General features: G+C 46.6%; 1 protein-coding gene across 1 annotated transcript in view; it reads right to left on the reverse strand.

Moving 5' to 3' along the window:
* The window catches only part of LOC135909344 (uncharacterized), a 74,617-nt gene that overhangs the window by 56,158 nt on the left and 536 nt on the right, over positions 1-17,923 (reverse strand). The gene's annotated exons all lie outside the window — the stretch shown is intronic.

Raw genomic sequence — 17,923 nt, forward strand, 5'->3', positions numbered from 1 at the left:
AAATCCGATGAGAGCGGCGAACGTGTGAGCTTGCTCAGGGCCCCATGGGAACGGCGTGTTCTTCTTTAGAAGATCCGTCAAAGGCAGAGCAACGTTGGCGAAATTTTTGACGAAACAGCGAAAGTAAGAACACAGGCCGACGAAACAGTGCACGTCAGAAGCAGAACGTGGCACAGGGAAACTGCGTACGGCGCGAACTTTTTCCGGATCTGGTTGGACACCGGATGCGTCAACGAGGTGTCCCAACACTGTAATCTGACGGTGCCCGAATTGACACTTTGTGGAGGTTTTCGGAAGACCGCAAGAATGGCAGCGAGTTGGGTAAGGTGGCTGCCGAACGTGGGAGAAAAAACAATAACCATCGTCAAGGTAATAGAGACAACTGATAGAGACAGATGGTCCATTTGTAGCCTCGCAAAAGAGAGTCCATCATACGTTCAAATGTCCCAGGAGCATTGCATAGGTCAAAGGGCATGACTTTGAACTGATATAAGCCATCATACGTGAAGGCCGTCTTCTCGTGGTCCATTTCATCAACTGAAATCTGCCAGTAGACGGATGGAAAATTGATGGACTAGTATTTAGCTCCGTGCAAGCAGTCCAAGGCGTTATCAATGCATGGTAGTGGGTAGACGTCTTTTCGGGTGATCTTGTTTAAATGGCGATAACCGACGCAAGAACGCCAGGTACGATATTTTTTTTTGTTTTTGCACAAGGACGACAGACGAAGCCCGAGGGCTTGCTAATGGTTCGATGACCCCTTTGCGGAGCATTTTGTCCACTTCTGACTGGATAACTACGTTCAGCATGCGATATAAGAAAGGGACGCCGACAAATATGACTCGTGTCTCCAGTGTTGATACGGTGGGGAACAACAGATGTTTGGCCTAGAGGCCATTTGCCGAAATCAGACGTCACGGGACGATTCGAGGAGGAGACGTATGTCCGGGGCACGGAGTAAGACATTTAGGAGGTGAAACTCCCGTCAGTGCGAGCGAGCGCGGGCGACCAGATAAGGTGCTAAGGTGGTAAGGTGGTAAGGCGACAAGTGCGATGAGGAGTAGTTTTTGAGCTGAATTAGTCTCAGGGTGTCTACCAACCTGGAAAACCGGGAAAACCGGGAATTCTCAGGGAATTTGAACAGTCTGGAAAAACCCAGGGAAAACTCAGGGAATTTGTGCTTCCATCAGGGAAAATTAGCTGTAACTTTATTGAAAGGGAACGAAAGTCGTGTTAATGCTGGCTCCAGTAACAGAGGAATCGCAACGAATCGTCATTGACGCCGTGTCATCGGCACGATGTATTGCCAGAGTAGTTAACGACCGATTTTCTAGACGCCCGATTTTTCGGACATGCCCGATAATTTGCACGGTTTTGCGGCACCACCACGCACTCCATATAGTCAATGTATATTGCCCTGACTGCAGGTCTGAAATGGCTTTAATCAAAGCCGCCACCGCCGCTATTTTGATTATCTCGCCGCCTCGAACCGGCACTCCCGCAGGCAGATCCGCTGGCAGCCGTAACCACCACCGCGGCAACGTTAGGCCTAGCTGCTTCTATGTTCGCTATTAAGCTTCTTGCCGTGCGGTGCCGTGTTTTTCATTGAAAGAATTCGCCGCTATCACCAATGGCACCGACTCCGCCTTTGTAATCCTCGCGATTGGCTTTGAAACTCGCAGAGCACAGCGCGTTGCGTAATGCCAGTCCGAAAGTTAGCTTCGCCTCAGTACACTAGTGTTAGGCGGTGAAGCATAACAAGCGTGGGAAGGGGGCAATTGTCACGGGACATAGTATGTATTCCTTAATTACACATGCGTGCACCCCGTCTCCTTTCACAATACAAGCCCTGATATGCCTAATAAGCGTACTGGCAGGCCTTCAGAGCTTTTTCAGACTTGCCTGTGGTAATTTTAGCCCGTAAAGGCAGTTAAAGACATGCACTAATTTTTTTCAGACTGCCCGTTTCTTTTTCGTTTTTTTTTTTGCGGCCCCTCGGAAATTTGAAAAATCAAATGTTGACTGTACAACTGACCAAGAGGATGCTTCAGATGATCCATGTGGTGAAAGCGTGGCAGAAGGAGGATTAGAACAGAAAGGACCGACGCACTGAGGCATTAACGGGAAAGGAATTGCCGGCGCCTTTTTGAAGGAGCTTGAGCTAAAAAAACTAAGTGTTGGCTGACGCTGAGACACAGGTGACCCTCATCCAAACCAAAATAAATTGTTTAAGCAATGAAACCCAACACTGAGATGTTGTGTACGGGCTGAGAGTATGTCAGGACAGTTGAGGTTGACTTTCCAGCTGCTGAGAGAGAACCTTAATAATTAGTTGTGACAAAGTTCAGGACCTCATACAGATGAGCTTGCTATCCGTTGATGGAAATAGCTGATATTAAAAAAATATTTACTTATGTATGCATCTCCTTTTCATTCGTATTTGAAAATGTTCGACTCAATTTGGAATGGGCTTTACCATTTCTTTCTCTGTGCATTTTACACCTTCCTTCTGTTTTCTTTTTAAATAAAATAGATATTACTCCTTACTATTCAAACTGGATTAAGTCTTTTTTTTTTGTTTCAGTATGCTTACTAGAGAGTGACTGCATCGGGCAACGTGGTGTCGGCCTGTCTTGACATAAAACAAAGTTCTGGGTCATTCAGGGAATTTCGCACAGGTGCTCAGGGAAAACCTGGAAAACTCAGGGAATTTAGAAGTGTCAACTTGGTAGACACCCTGAGTCTGCAGCTTGCGTCATTAGAAGTTAGAGAAGCACTGCAGTCTTCGCAATGAAGCTTCTTTGTTATTTTGGAAATAACGTACCCTGCTAGGTACACTAGCGACTCCTCTCCTTCCGAGCTTAAGTCTAGAAGGTCAGAGGGAGCTATAATGCTGCCCTCTTCATTCTGTTCTTTTTCTGCGTTCAAACCTATGAGCAAATATGCTTCATCATCTGAGTAGCTACCGTACCTACTCGGCCTTAGAAACTGCGCTAGTGTTGCGCTCCTAAGGCTGCACTTGAACTCGTAGAGCCGTGGGATGGGTTTTTTTGCCCGCAGAGTTGAGAACAGGTTCTCAAGTCCATCTTGACTGAACCTACTTAATAAAACATACTCGAAATCGCACTTCTTTAGTAGCATGTCTTGCACTTCGAGTGCAGACAGTGTTGACAAAATGATGCCTGTTTGAACAGGCTTCCATCCCGCCTTAGTCTGCGAACCAATAGAAATTTTGGAAAACAATTCGACTGTCTCATTCAGAAATGATACACCATCCTCATAAGCTCCACCATCTGCGTTGCTAAACGCGAGCTTGCTGGTTCGTGATGTCAAGAAGCGAAACCAGCGGAAGACCGTTGCGACAAACCATGCCGTCGAAAGCGCATTTTTCGACAGTAAGCCTTTCTCTACCAAAACGTGCAAACCAGCTGATGTGTCGTTGTGAAATAAACTGTAAGCCAAATTTACTTTCATTTTGTCATAATGAGTAGGGTCTACACATGCAGGTTTAAGGTGAGGGGCAAGTTTGAGCTCAGATTTTGCATCACGCTGGACAAGAATCTTGATATATTCAAGGTTTACAACGTTAGTTGGCAGGCCATTTTTTTTAAGTACATCACCCGGAAGGTAAATTAACTGACCCTTAGTCAAGTGGTTCCTCAAATTTTTTAGTAAGTGAGGCACATCAGCAAAAAACCACAGCTTTCGTGTAGGGTCACAGGGGTGAACACAGCTTGTGTGCGGCCGGCTGTGTCTTCCTGCATGAATGCCAAATAGCCTCCAGAGCGCCAGGTTTCCGCCCCCCATGTCGGAGGTCACGGCATGAATTTTCAATCCCAGTGCCTCGCATTCCGTTATTACTTCAATTACTTCTTCCTTCAGTGTTACAGCATCGAATGAATTCCCCGTTAAATGATAAGCAATCGTTTGTTTCCACCTAGTGGACAACCCTCCTAACATGAACACTAGGCCGTGAGTAGCTAGCGCATCTTCCGGCAGGGAACCGTCAGATAAAGTATATTTGAATGAAAGAATGTGATGCTGCCTCTGCCCAAATGAGGGATGGGGGACTTGTCAAGCTGTTCAATGGACAGCTTTTTTTCCTCCACCCCTCCATCTGTATCTTACAAGATCTGTACCTTACAAGATGGAAAATAAACTTTCATTTCATTTCATTTCAAAGGTAGTGTCGGAGCGCCGAGAACACAGCAGGGTGTCTACCAACCGGGAAAACCGGGAAAACCGGGAATTCTCAGGGATTTTTAGTTGTCTGGAAAAAGTCAGGGAAAACTCAGGGAATTTGGGCCTCTATCAGGGAAAATTAGCGGCAATTTTACTGAAAGGGTCGAAAGTCGCAATAATGCTGGCTCGAGTAACAGACAGGAATCGTAATGAATCGTCTTTGACGCTCTGTCGTCGGCTGGAGGAGTTGCTAGTGTACAGTCAAGGACTGACTTTCCGGATTCCCGATAATTTGGACGGCTTCGCGGCACCGTCACGTACCCCATAGAGTCAACGTATCAGAACGTGTGAAATGTCCGACGCAAGAACTCTTCGCCGTCCGATTTTCCGGACGTTTTGCCGTAACGGCAGGTCCGAAACGGCAATAATCAAAGGCACCACGGCTGCCGTTTTGATTACTTCGCCACCTCGAACCGGCGCTCTCGAACGCAGATCCGCTGGCAGCCGTTGCCACCACTGCGGCAGCGCTAGGCCTAGCTGCTTCGACGTTCGCTATGAAACTTCTTGCCGTTGGGTGCCGAGTTTTTTATTGAAACAATTCGCTGGTGTCAGCAATGGCATGGACTCCGCCTTCGTGATCCTCGCGATTGGCATAGAAAATGCCGGTTCCTGAAAGTCAGCTTCGCCTTTGTAAAGAAATGTTACTTGGTGAAGCATACACAAAAGTATTGCAGTGAAGCATAACAAGCGTGGGAAGGGGCTATTGCCACGGAACACAGTATGTATTCCTTAATTATACATGCGTGCAGCCGGTATTTCCTGTCACATTACGAGCACCGATATGTCTAATATGTGTAGCGACAGGCCTTCAGAGCGTTTTCGAACGTGCCTGTGGCAGTTTGAGTCCCTAAGGGTAGTAAATGACACGCATTTATTTTTTTGCAAATGGCCGATTTTTCGGATGTTTTCGCGGCCCCTAGGGAGTTCGAAAAATCGGTCGTGGACTGTGCAACTGACCAAGATGCTTCAAATGGTCCTTGGGGCGAACGAGAGGCGGAAGGAGGACAAGAACAGAAATGAACTACGCATTGAGGAATCAACGGGAAAGGAAGCTTGCTGCCGCCGTTTTGGAGGAGCTTGAGCTCAAAAAATAAAGTTTTGGCCGATGCCGAGATGCAGGTGTCCTTCATCCAAACCAAAATAAACTCTTTAAAGCAGTAAAACACAACACTCGGGCGTCGTGCGCGGGCTGAGAGTATGTCAGAACAGTTGAGGTTGACTTACGAGCTGTTGAGAGAGAATCTCAATTGTGACAAAGTTCGGGCCTCATACCACTGAGCTTGCGATCAGTTGATAGAAATAGCTCATATTCGACAATGTTTGCTTCTATATGCATCTCCTTTTTATTCGTATTTGAGAATGTCCGACTCCATTGCAATGTTTTTCGAAGACACTTTATTTGCTGTGCATTTTACTAACCACTGCCTTCTATTCTCTTTTTGAATAACATTAACACTACTCGTTAGTATTCAAATTGGATTAAGTCGCTTTCTTATTTTTTTCATGTGTCTACTAGGGAGTGACAGCATCAGGCGACATGTTTTCAGCCCGTCTTGAGATAAAACATAGTTCTGCATCACTCAGGGAAATTTGCAATGGCACTCAGGGAAAACCTGGAAAACTCGGGGAATTTGGAAATGTCAACTTGGTAGACACCCTGCACAGCGACATGAGTGATCGTAAACAAGCTCTGGTGTAACTTCCATTTCGTCAATCATTAGGGTGGCGTGGCGCTCTTCAGGCTTCATGAGGTCAATCTAGGAGGAAAAAAAACATAATACGCACCACGGTGTAAATATAACATCCACCACAGCCATATTTAAACTCTGATCTATCTTCAAAGCAATACCGTAGACAGAAATATTGCAGCAATTTTTATAGTATTGAGAGAAACAAAATAACACAGTCGCTTTAATGTATACTCGTAGTAAATCATAATACTATTAAAAGGAACCTTAATGCCATTACCATTTCATAGCACTCAATTACCTCTCATGTCTTACAGGCAGATTCAGAACCGTAGCGCTTTTATGTATGAGGCTCATGTATACATAGTTATTTAGTATACCTTCATTCTGAGAGGCTCGATCATGTCTTGAAGAAGCCCAGGCTGAAACTTCAAATTCTCCAAATGGCGTTGGAGTGTGCGCTCGGACGGAAACGGCAAACCTTGATTTCTCAGCAGACTGTAGCCTTGGGACCCGCAGGACAGACGCAGCTTTAGTGACTTTACAAGCGTGTTGGCCTCCCAGCGCGTCCCTTGTGCTGAAAGCCGCTCCATTGACCTCATCTGGTCGTCACTGAAAATGTGTTTAATCTTTGACTTCAGCCGATCTTTTTCTTGTTCACTTTTAAGATATCTTCTCTTAGCAGCTCCTAGTTTTCTCTTCGACTCCTCATGAAGGCGCTCCAGTTGTGATATGCGGTCTAATAGGGCTTGGTGTGTTGCTAAAGAAAAAAATAAGTATTCATTCAGGCACCAGGGACAAATTTCTAAATATAATAAAATAGACACTTCAACGTTGCACAATCTTACAAAATCTTACAAGCATGCTCAAGATCAGATGCAGGAGGCTCTGGTGTCGCTATGCGGTCCGCAGAGTACGTGGCTGTTTCCTGATCTGCTAAAAAAAGGGGCATCAGACAAAGGTAACAGATATCTAGTCAAACCTACACTTACCGTCTGTAAAAGGCACCTTTGTGCACTCATCAACCTCGATATCTTCGGCTTCGACTGAAATGAGGGAGCCAAGCACTGTTCAAATACTGAGTCCCTGATCTCAAGTATTTATACCATTGCGAGCGCTTTGAGCAGCAGCGAGCAATTTGTAGAACGGCAAGCATCTTGCGACCATGCAACTAATATGTTTGAAGAAAAAATCAATGCCTCTTACCATCATGTTCAAGGGTAGACGAAGCAGGACTTGAAGGCATGACGCTGCCATCAGGCAGTTCTCCGGCTGTCAAGAAATCTGCGTGAAAGGACAATGTTAGGCACTGCAAATGCATGCGGTGTGACCAAGCTAGTACTCACCGTTAGGAGTGCACTGCTCGTCACTGTCATTATAAATCGAGACATCTTCTTCGGGTGGGACTGAAATGGAAAAGCCAAAGCCTCCTGAAAGCCCGAAGCACCGGTTTAGGTATGCTTGCAAGCGCAATTAAAAAAAAAGCATGCTCACAGGATGACTTGGCAGGCACTACTGCTGTGACGTTGTTCGCAGGTACGCATGCTGGAGCGAAACAAATATTTCATATACACCGACAGGAAATTTAATTCCGGAAAATGTTCGCGAGTCATCGGCACATTGCTAGCTTTTTACTGGGTATCTATGTACAAAGTTAATGTTTTACTAGATATTTGTCGTTCATGCTGCAGAAAAATGCAACAAATATCATTCACCGCTTTTGTTTGGGAGTGGCAGCCTTACCGCAGGAGGCTTCCTTTGCTTAGGTGCACTCCGATGAGAAAAAAATGGTTGGAATCGCATTAGGCTTTAATTTCTTCTTCCCGTACTTCTGCAGTATTAGCGGCTCAAACTGATCAGTATCGAAATGTAGCTGCAATGTTATGCAATATTGTTAAGAAAACCTGTGCTAGCAAAATATACTCGCACAGAAAAATTCACAAAACGCTATAAAGTTAATTCCAATGCACCTCAGGGAGACTTTCGCATGAATCAATTTTTAAAGCGTAGCTAATACTCGGCTGCGTAATTTATTAAGGCCTACTCGAACAGACGCGTGATAAAGAAGGGTTTCAGGGTATTTAGTGATCAAATAAACCAAACTGATAAGCCTAAATTAATATTTGAGGTCACGTGTACGCGCGCTAAGAAATTTCTCACGCTGCCGTATATAGTGCCCAACGACATTGTTTTTTTCGACCCCACCAAAGCTCTTGGGCACACGGGAGATAGTCTGCCTTACACGCTACGAAAATCGACATGCTTCCTATTCTGCGCCACCGTTAGAAGCACGTGTATATACTGGAAAAAAAATACGTACGCCATGGAAACATTTTAGCGGGAAACCCACACCGAGACTCGGAAATTAAGGCGGCTATAATAGGCGCAACACACAGCAATGCCATCAAGTGGAAAGGATAACATTCGAAACGACACACAATGATGAGCGAATTAAGCAAGATTGTCAGCCTCTTGACGAGCTCGCAAGAAGTTTCAAGTATACAGACTAGTTCATGTACCAATCAATGCACAGTACCTCGCAGAGGACGGTGTGATTCGTCGGAGTGAACTCCTTACGTCCGATGTTGTGAATCCACTTTTTTCTGCGACTGATGTCGTTCATCCCTCGAGGAATCGTGATAAGCATGAAGCCATTTTCACGCCGGCTTGTGCACTGAAATGCGCAGCAACCCGGCATAACGCGGTGTGAAATGCAGAGTTCGAATTAGATGAATAAAGCTCGACCCGCGACAGAGGAACACGGCCTGCCCATGGCGCTGAAGTAAAACAACACAAGCAAAGCGACGCTTTCGCGCGCGTTTCCAAGGCGACGGCTGGGGCCGGCCGCAGCGGCCAATCATCGGTCAGAAAAGCGCCGAGTGGAGAGGCGGGCGAGGAGGATGTGCGAGGGTTGGCGGCGCGGCGGCAAAGTTCACAAAGTGGCGCTACTTTCAAATTATCAAGGGGCTTTAAGTGACTCTACTCCGCTCGAGAACACGGGTGATCCGCCCGGCTAAAACTATTTTCTCCCGCGCCTCCCCGCAGGTGTATCCGCTCGCTCGCTCCGCCCCGCTGGCCGTAAATTCGCCCAGCTAAAACTATCTATTAATATTAGAAACGCTGACCAAGAACATGCCGGCTGGAAGCACTTGAAGGCACAGGCTGAAATTCAGAATCGTCACCAGCGTATGCGGAAGAGCAACGTTCCGGTTCAAAAGCACGTCGATGATGGGGCGAAGGACATATTCACCGTCAGGAATCTGTGGCTGTGCGGTCAAAGCAAGGTAAGTGACTGCCTCAAGTGGCAGACGCACATCGTGAAGCGAACAGAAGTGCGGTGGAGCGGTGCTCGGAGCATCGACGACTTGAGGCAGTTCCAACTGAAGAACACCGGTTGCGCAGTCGAGAGCGGGATGATGGGATAAAAAGTCCAATCCAAGGATAACGTCGTGAGAGCAGTTGTCCATCACATCAAAGAGAACAGAAGTAGGGCGGCTGGCTATACCTAAACGCGCCGTACACATTCCAAGAAGAACCAGCACGCCGCCGTCGGCCACACGAAGCACTCGGGCAGCTGCTGGGGTGAGGACCTTGTTTAAAGGGACGCTAAGGAGAAAAATGATTTCTTCTGCATTAGTAAATTACCTTTCTATGACACTAAAAACACCACTCTTACCACGATAAAACGCTTGGTAAACCAGAAAAAGCGCAAGAACGAAAGATGGGTGGCGACGCCTCCTTGAAGTTCCGCACGCGGTCGCTGTGACGTCATGAGTTTTGATGGCATCTTCTCCATCGTTGTTCCACAAGGTACGGCACTAGAGCTCGGGCCCATTATGTGCCCACCTACTTCAATAAATTACCGCACAGCACCTTCTGTGCAAAAACGAAATATAAGTTAAAGAGACTGCTAAAGCGTATCTTTTCGTAAAGGCGTACTTGTTCCGTTTATTTACCGTTATTGCTTATGTTCGTGCATGTGACTGTGCGATTCCTTTGCACCATGACGGTCAGTCTGGTATATGGTTGTGCATTATCTCATGGTAATTTTTGTTCACACGCATTGCTGTACTTCTGTGTTTCATTATGCTCAATGAAATATCTTTTCATAGACACTGTATAAATTCTAATAACCTTTTTTCGTGTTCTATACTTGAGTTCGCTGCTTATAACTGGTCTATCAATGTACCGTGTATGGTTTTGCTGCCTGCCAGGCGCTGCCGCTCAAGCCTTCAAAGGCTTTGGCAGGCCTGTATGAATGTACTGATTTGATCATTGGCAATAAAGGTATTATTATTATTATTATTATTATATAAGGCCTACCTAATTATGTAGCGGTACAGATTGACTACATTGTGTTCTAAAGGAAACAACTATTCAACATGGCAAGTTTTGAGAACCTTTACTCAGCAAACAGGGCCTAAATGCGAAAACATACTTTGGAATCACTGACGTCACACTGACGCACTGGCGTCGGGGTTTCGGCGTCAAATTCAAATACTCATACATCGACCCTCATTTTCTCATCTAATAATCAAACTATTATATTGAAATGATTGTCTGCAGGGTTCTTAAACAATGCTATATTAGTCGCAACTGATTTATTATTTCGCTTTAGTGTCCCTTTAAACGTCTACGTAGGCTAGCACTCAACAGAGACACGCGCACTCCAGTGTCGACGAGTGCTTGAACAGGTAAGCCGTCTATGTTAACGTCAATTACACTTTTCTTTGTGGGCACAGTCAGGGGAACTGCTGCAGTAGTAGTCAATGCAGCACCACCTCCGAGGGCTGCATTTCTTAGTTTTGCGAAAGCGTGCTGCCAAAAGCGACAATGGACGAAAGGCGACGTGGCTGCGGCGAATGGGAAGATGGGCGACGCGTTTTTGGTGAACGACACTGGTGTCCACGCGGCGATGGTGAGCCTGTACCACGTGTTCCTAGCAGAGTTGTCGGCGCTGTTAGACTCGGCGGTGGGTGAAACATTGCGTGTATTTCCATTAAAACGGCTCAGGTTAGTCGGCGTGGGAGGTGTTGAGGGCCATGAGTTGCGACAGTATCGGGCGACATGACCAATGCGGCGACAGGTGAAACATATCGGCTGGTCATCCGCAGTTGTCCACTCAGTCGGGTTGCGATAACGCGGAGACAAGCGTCGGGGTGCAGCGAAAATAGTAGAAAGGCGTTCGTTAGCTCTGGGATTGACGACAGCACTGACAAAATGTAAACCAATGTTTTCAAGTTCCTGGCGAACGATGGCTTGTACGAGTGGAAATGAAAAAGTAGTAGCATCAGGGCTGCGCGCGAACAGAAAGCTGCGGTCGCCATTGCGTCCAGTTCACGTCGAACGATTCGAACCACGTCCTCTGAGGTTGACGCATGCTGCTGTGCGGGCTATCTTCACACGTCGACGTTGCGGCAGTATTGGGAAGTCTGGCGAATGGTTGCAAGACGCGCCTGCTTTTGGCCTGCTCGAATTGTCGGCACTCTTTAATGATAGCATCAACTGTAGAGCAGCTTTTGCACGTGACCAGATTAAACGCGTCGTCAGCAATGTCCTTAAGCACGTGCTCGACTTTCTCAGCTTCTGTCATGTCGTGATCGGCTTTACTTACAACAGAGTGCCAGCACGTCCTGGATATACGAGACATAGGACTGTGGGTGATTGGGCACGAGAGGCCAGTTCCTGCTTTGTGGCAATTTTACGGCTGGCTGGTTTGCCAAACAGCTCTGTCAACTTCTTTTTGCATTGGTCCCAGCTGGTTAGCTCCTCTTCATGGTTTTCGTACCAAACATCTGCCGTGCTTCATAGGTAGAACAATAGGTTAGCTAGCATAATAATAATAATATTTGGGGTTTTACGTGCCAAAACCACTTTCTGATTATGAGGCACGCCGTAGTGGAGGACTCCGGAAATTTTGACCACCTGGGGTTCTTTAACGTGCACCTAAATCTAAGCACACGGGTGTTTTCGCATTTCGCCCCCATCGAAATGCGGCCGCCGTGGCCGGGATTCGATCCCGCGACCTCGTGCTCAGCAGCCCAACACCATAGCTGCCATAACCACCCGCCATAACCACGGCGGGTAGCTAGCATAAGCGTAGGGTCCCATCTGTTGATTCCACTCACGCGTTTGTACATATAGCCACCCACTCTTCAACGTCGGCGCCATCGGTCCCGCAGAAAGTTCCCGGATCCTTGGGTTGCACGACAACCGAAGGTGACAGCGACGTAGCTGGCGACGGTGACGTAGGAGGCGCCAACGACGTTGATCCCGCGTGCTTAAAGTCATTCAAGGCGCGGACGGTGATGCGACGTCCACTGCGAAGCTCCGTTTCCAGACGTGGTACCCCGCACCGGGGATGTTGGGAGTACTGAAAGATTGTATTTACAGTGTATATACAAAATGAGTCAGAGTAGTTAAGATGGCTGACTACCAACAACACGCAGCAGCCAGCGTGCCGCGATCTTCATCCTCTCTCTTCTTTCATCCTTCCGTAACAATATGTATGCCCCAACACCAGTAGAACATAACACCAGGCACGCACTCCGGATTTTTTTTCGGGGGGGGGAGGGGGCCCACCACCTCCATCATCATCATCATCATCGTCGTCGTCGTCGTCATCATCATCATCATCATCCTGTTTTATGTCCACTGCAGGACGAAGGCCTCTCCCTGAGATCTCCATTTACCCCTGTCCTGCGCCAACCGATTCCAACTTGCGCCCGCAAATTTCCTAATTTCATCGCTCCACTTAGTGTTTTGTCGTCCTCGATTGCGTTTTCCTTCTCTTGGTACCCATTCTGTAACCCTAATGGTCCAACGGTTATCTAACCGGCGCATTACATGACCTGCCCAGCTACATTTTCTCCTCTTGATGTCAATTAGAATATCGTCTATACCCGTTCGTTCTCTGATCCAAACCGCTCTCTTTCTCTCTCTTAACGTTATGCCTAGCAATCTTCGTTCGATCGTTCTTTGCGCGGTTCTTAACTCATTCTCAAGACTCTGCCCCATGTGTCAGCACTGGCAAAATGCACTGATTGCACACCTTACTTTTCAATAATAATGGTAAGCTTCCAGTCAGGAGCTGGTAATGTCTGCCGTATGCGATTCAACCTATTTTTATTCTTTGAATTTCCTTCTCATGATCACGGCTCCCTGTGATTAATTGACCTAGGTAAACGTACTCCTCCACAGTCTCTGGCCGACTGGCCATCCTGATCTCTTGTTCCTTTGCCCGGCTAATTATCATTATCGTCATCTTCTGCATATTAATATTCAACCCCACTCTTACACACTTTCTGTTAAGGTCTCCAATCATTTTTTGCAACTCGTCTGCATTGTTGTTGAATAGAACAATGTCATCGGCAAACCGAAGGTTGCTGAAATACTTGCCGTCGATCTTTACTCCTAAGCCTTCCTAGTTTAATAGCTTGAATTCTTCTACGCACGCAGTGAATAGCTTTGGAGAAATTGCGTCTCCCTGTCTGACCCATTTCCCTATAGGTATCTCCCTGCTTTTCTTGTGTAGAATTAAGGTAGCTGTAGAACCTCTGTATATATTCTTGCGCGAAGAACGAGCCAGTAAGACGAGAAACTATTTACAGATTATATTTACAACAACGGTTGCAGCGCTGACCGGTTAGATTCACAGCGCGAGCCCAGTTCGTTCTTCCTCCTCTTTTCTGGAGTGATGGCGCCCACGCACCTCGTTCAAACAAACAAATACCACACGCATGTAGCAATATTTTTCAAGAAATTTACCTAAGCGTTCTGTAGTCCTTGATTACATAGTGCCTCTAGGCTGCTGGTATCTCTACTGAATCAAATGCATTTTCGTAATCTATATAAGCCACATAGAGAAGCTTATTGTACTTTGCAGATTTCGCGATAACCTGATTGATGACATGGATGTGATCCATTGTAAGGTATATCTTCCTGAAGCCAGCCTGTTCCCTTGGTTGACAAAATCCAGTGTTGCCCTTATTCTATTGGAGATTATTTTGGTAAATATCTTATATAATACAAGGCGCAAGCTAATGGTCCTATAATTTTTCAATTCTTTAACGTCTCCTTTTTTGTGGTTTAGTATAATGTCTGCAATCTTCCAGTTTTCTGGGACCCTTGCAGTCGATATACACTTCGTATAAAGAGCCGCCAGTTTTCCAAGCATTATGTATCCTCCATCTTTGATTAAATGGACTGTTATTCCACCTTCTCCTCCCGCTCTTCATCGTTTCAAGTCTTGCAGGGCCCTTCTGACCTCATCGCTAGTTATAGGAGAGTTTCTGTATCCTGTTCATTACTGTTTCTAAGTGAGGTATCGTGACTCCTCTGGGTACTGTATACGGGTCAGCTTAGAATTTTTCCGCTGCTTTTACTGTATCTTCGAGATTGCTTATGATATTGTCCCTCTCGTCTTTTAGTGCATACATCATGGTTTGTCCTATGCCAGGTTTCTTTTTTACTGATTTCAGGCTGCGTTCATTTTTTTTACGGCTTCTTCAGTCTTTCTCATGTTATAGTTTCGAATATCAGTTATTTTCGCCGTGTGGATCAGTTTTGACAGTTCCGCGAATTGCGCAACGCTGTGCGGCCGCCAGTCCCATACAACCACGTAGAGCGCAGGACTCTGCGATTCTAGACGTACTGCGCTCACCGAGAAAGGTTAGAAAAACAGCCACATAAGCACAGCAGAGAAGTGGCTACGTGATGCGGTTCGACCGATAACTGTAGAAGCGTCATTCAAAGCAAGTAATTGTTCTCCACTTCCGGCGGCGTTCTCTCTACTTCCTTTTAACGCGATAGCGTTAAGGAGCTCGTGTCGCAGAAAAGCCGGTGTCGTCGGCGTCGGTGTCGGCGGCGTTGGCCGTGAGCGATAAATCCAAGCAGGTCCTTCATGAATAAAAAACAACTTGCAAGATGGGCTGGGTGGGAATCGAACCAGGGTCTCCGCAGTGTGAGACGGAGGCGCTACCACTGAGCCACGAGTTTTTTTTCTTTATTGCCCACATGGCACAATACAGTGAAAAACACCATCATAACATCACATAAAAAATGCTAGCTTGTGTCTGGCTAGCATAAGTGGGTAAAAAACGCTTTACGGTCAGGAGTTTGTCCAGATAAACACACCAATCTGGCTTTTCTTCCTTCTGTTTGTACACATCTCGTAAATATGCGATGCTTTCGTTGAAGTTGTCCCGGGCTGACCTCGCGTTGACGTCCGCATTACGCACTGACATTCTGGTTTTCCAAACACTGTGCATTACTAGAATCATTAGCATATCGTACGGCACACCTTCGCTTTCGACGGGAAGAAATCGAATGCCGTAGGGTGTAAGCGGCAGTTCCTTTTTCAGGGTTCTTTGCAAGATGTCCCATAAGAATACGGCATCCCAACAATCGAGAAACATGTGCTCGATTGTTTCAGGCCTTTTGCATATTACACAGTCAACCGACCATGGAACCAACAACCCTTTTTCCTTTAGCCACGGTATTGTAGAAAGTGTGCCACTATGGAGCATGAAAAAGAAAGTTTTGACTGACGATCGGATAGTCATACTTTTAACCCTTTTTAACACATTGCTGCCTGGCCCAGGATTGTACATCCTTCGATACAAGGGAACAGGCATCATCACATCAATTAGGTCTTTGTAGAGGCGTTTTCTCTTGACCTCGCTGAGATATTCCATTGAAAATCTTACTTTTAGAAACTGGACAGCCGCAACAATTTCATGCATATATCCGCGGACATTGCGTTGCATATGGGCGCATGATGACACAATGACATCTGGCAATGCGTTCGCCAATCTCACTTGCATAACACTTCTTAAAAAAGGATTTCTTTGATTGCGATAATATACGAACCTAGAGACAATTTTCCATGCTTCAAAGCGGTACAAACGCGCCTCTAGTGAATGCGGTGTTGCCTTAGAGGCGTGCGTCGCTTGCTCAGGCGCACATTTCGTTGCCGCGCCGAACGCTGCGTTGCTCGACGCTCACCGCGTCCGATGCGGGGCGCGTAGTCGCTGCGCCGAAGCCCATTGTCTTACATCCCTTGGCGGGTCGCCGGGAACGCTGTCGCGTTCCACTCTTGAAGGCGAAGCTTAAGCGTCCTCCAGTTTTTTTAAATAAAAAGATGTTGATCCATAAATATTCTTATAAACAACGGTTAACATTTTTATTATTCGCTTTTGCTTGCAGTTTGGTTGTTGCGTTGGCTCTCTCCCTTAGTAGATCGCTTAATTTCTCAACTCCTTGCGATTTTTGTTTCCAGTTTCCAATTTTGCACGAAAAGTGCTATACAATTAAGGCAAAACAGACGAGGTAACGGGCGACAGTCATCTAGCTTATGGGTTTAAGGGTTATTGCAGGGTTTCATGATGGACGCTCTTTCACATCATTTTATTTTCCACCTTATCTAACCCATATCCCGTGTATATGGTTCCGGGAATCTTCCAGCGTCGCGGCGAGCCGTAACTCAAGGAAATAATGAAGCAAAGGGAAAAGTTAAACACAATTGGCGTTTTCTCCGGCTGCAACTCGCTCCATAAGAGTACAGACCAGCTGAGTAACAGCCGCATCCCTCTCCTGGTCCCAGTATCAGCCTAAACAAAGAAGGTTGAACTAACAAAAGCAACAGCTATGCGCGTGACGGTTGAATAGATGGTGACAACTGAACGCATCTCGAGTTAATTGCGCGGGTGCGGAATCTATTAGAAAACTGTCCTTCACATTACAAGAGATGCCGATAACTACCGCCATCTAAGAGGAGTGAAAAAGGCAGCATAAGGCTGACCTATAAACAGCTGCCAAGTCGCAACATTAATCTGGCGGCGCTTTAGTAATGTGTGAGGAGTGGTGGCGTGGGTGGGGAGGGGGGGGTGGGGGTATGCCACTTGATTTCGGGGGGGGGGGCCCGGGCCCCCCCCCCTGGGTACGTGCCTGCATAACACATAACCTTTTGTTGTTCGTTCAGCCTCCCGACCTCAGTTCGTCATCAGCAAGCAAGTATCGGCATGAAGTGACCGGAAAATAGCGTGGATGAGCTTAGAGAACTTCGCGTGATGCCCCATTAGCGCAAGCCAGCTACCCCTTTGGGAGTCGCTTCGACGGAGCAGGCAAGCGACCTATTAGAGGGAGGCCCGACTACCACTTGGTACTCATAACAGCGCCAAAAGAAGCTGCAGAACTTAAGGTACTGCGATCAGATATTTTAGCAGCATCACACCACTTCTGTCACCATGTCGAGAAGACGTTCAGATGGTGCTGGTGAGCTAGCTGAACGCGCCGCTTGCGCAGGTTCCAGCACGAGATACTCCTGACATGTGGAGCGTTCCAAAAGCCCCTTTTATTTCGTGGATTCGCCGCTAGTAATTCACTCGTTTATACTGGATATAGCTCTCCATATTGAAATATAATACGCCAGTCATTATACGCGAAACTTGTATCCAAAGGTTGAGACCCGTTGCTCCTTGCCTTTGAACACTGGCGCATGTTCGGAAAGGAAGCCGAAACCTCATGGACCTCACAGAGAGCAAATACGTAAGACTTTCTCAAAAGTTCAAAGCCCAAGCGGTGTGCAACTACATGTCCATTGAGACGTCTACCATATCTAGTAATTCAAATGTGAGATCGAAGACAGGTCGAGTTTCGGAAAGCAAAGCTTTTGAGCACAGAGGAAGCAACACCTGCCACAAACTGCAAGGCGCAGCTTCTGAACACGCTGTACAGACTAACGTTGGATGAAGGGCACACCTGTTCTTGCAACTTCCCGTCAGCTGCGGGCAAAATATGTCCATATACGAGATGATATAGCTTATGCTGCCCAAGGTTGACTCTTAACGCTACGTGTCTGATGTGCTAATAAAGCATGCCTGCAGAAAACGTGCCTGCAATAAAATAAGTGTGGCATTGCTTTTGTACGGCTTACAATGTAAGGCTCTAGCTTGGACGTGATTACAGCTACGTGATTACGGTTAGTCGCCCTA

This window comes from Dermacentor albipictus, chromosome 1, assembly GCF_038994185.2.
Source record: "Dermacentor albipictus isolate Rhodes 1998 colony chromosome 1, USDA_Dalb.pri_finalv2, whole genome shotgun sequence".
Lineage (NCBI taxonomy): Eukaryota > Metazoa > Arthropoda > Arachnida > Ixodida > Ixodidae > Dermacentor > Dermacentor albipictus.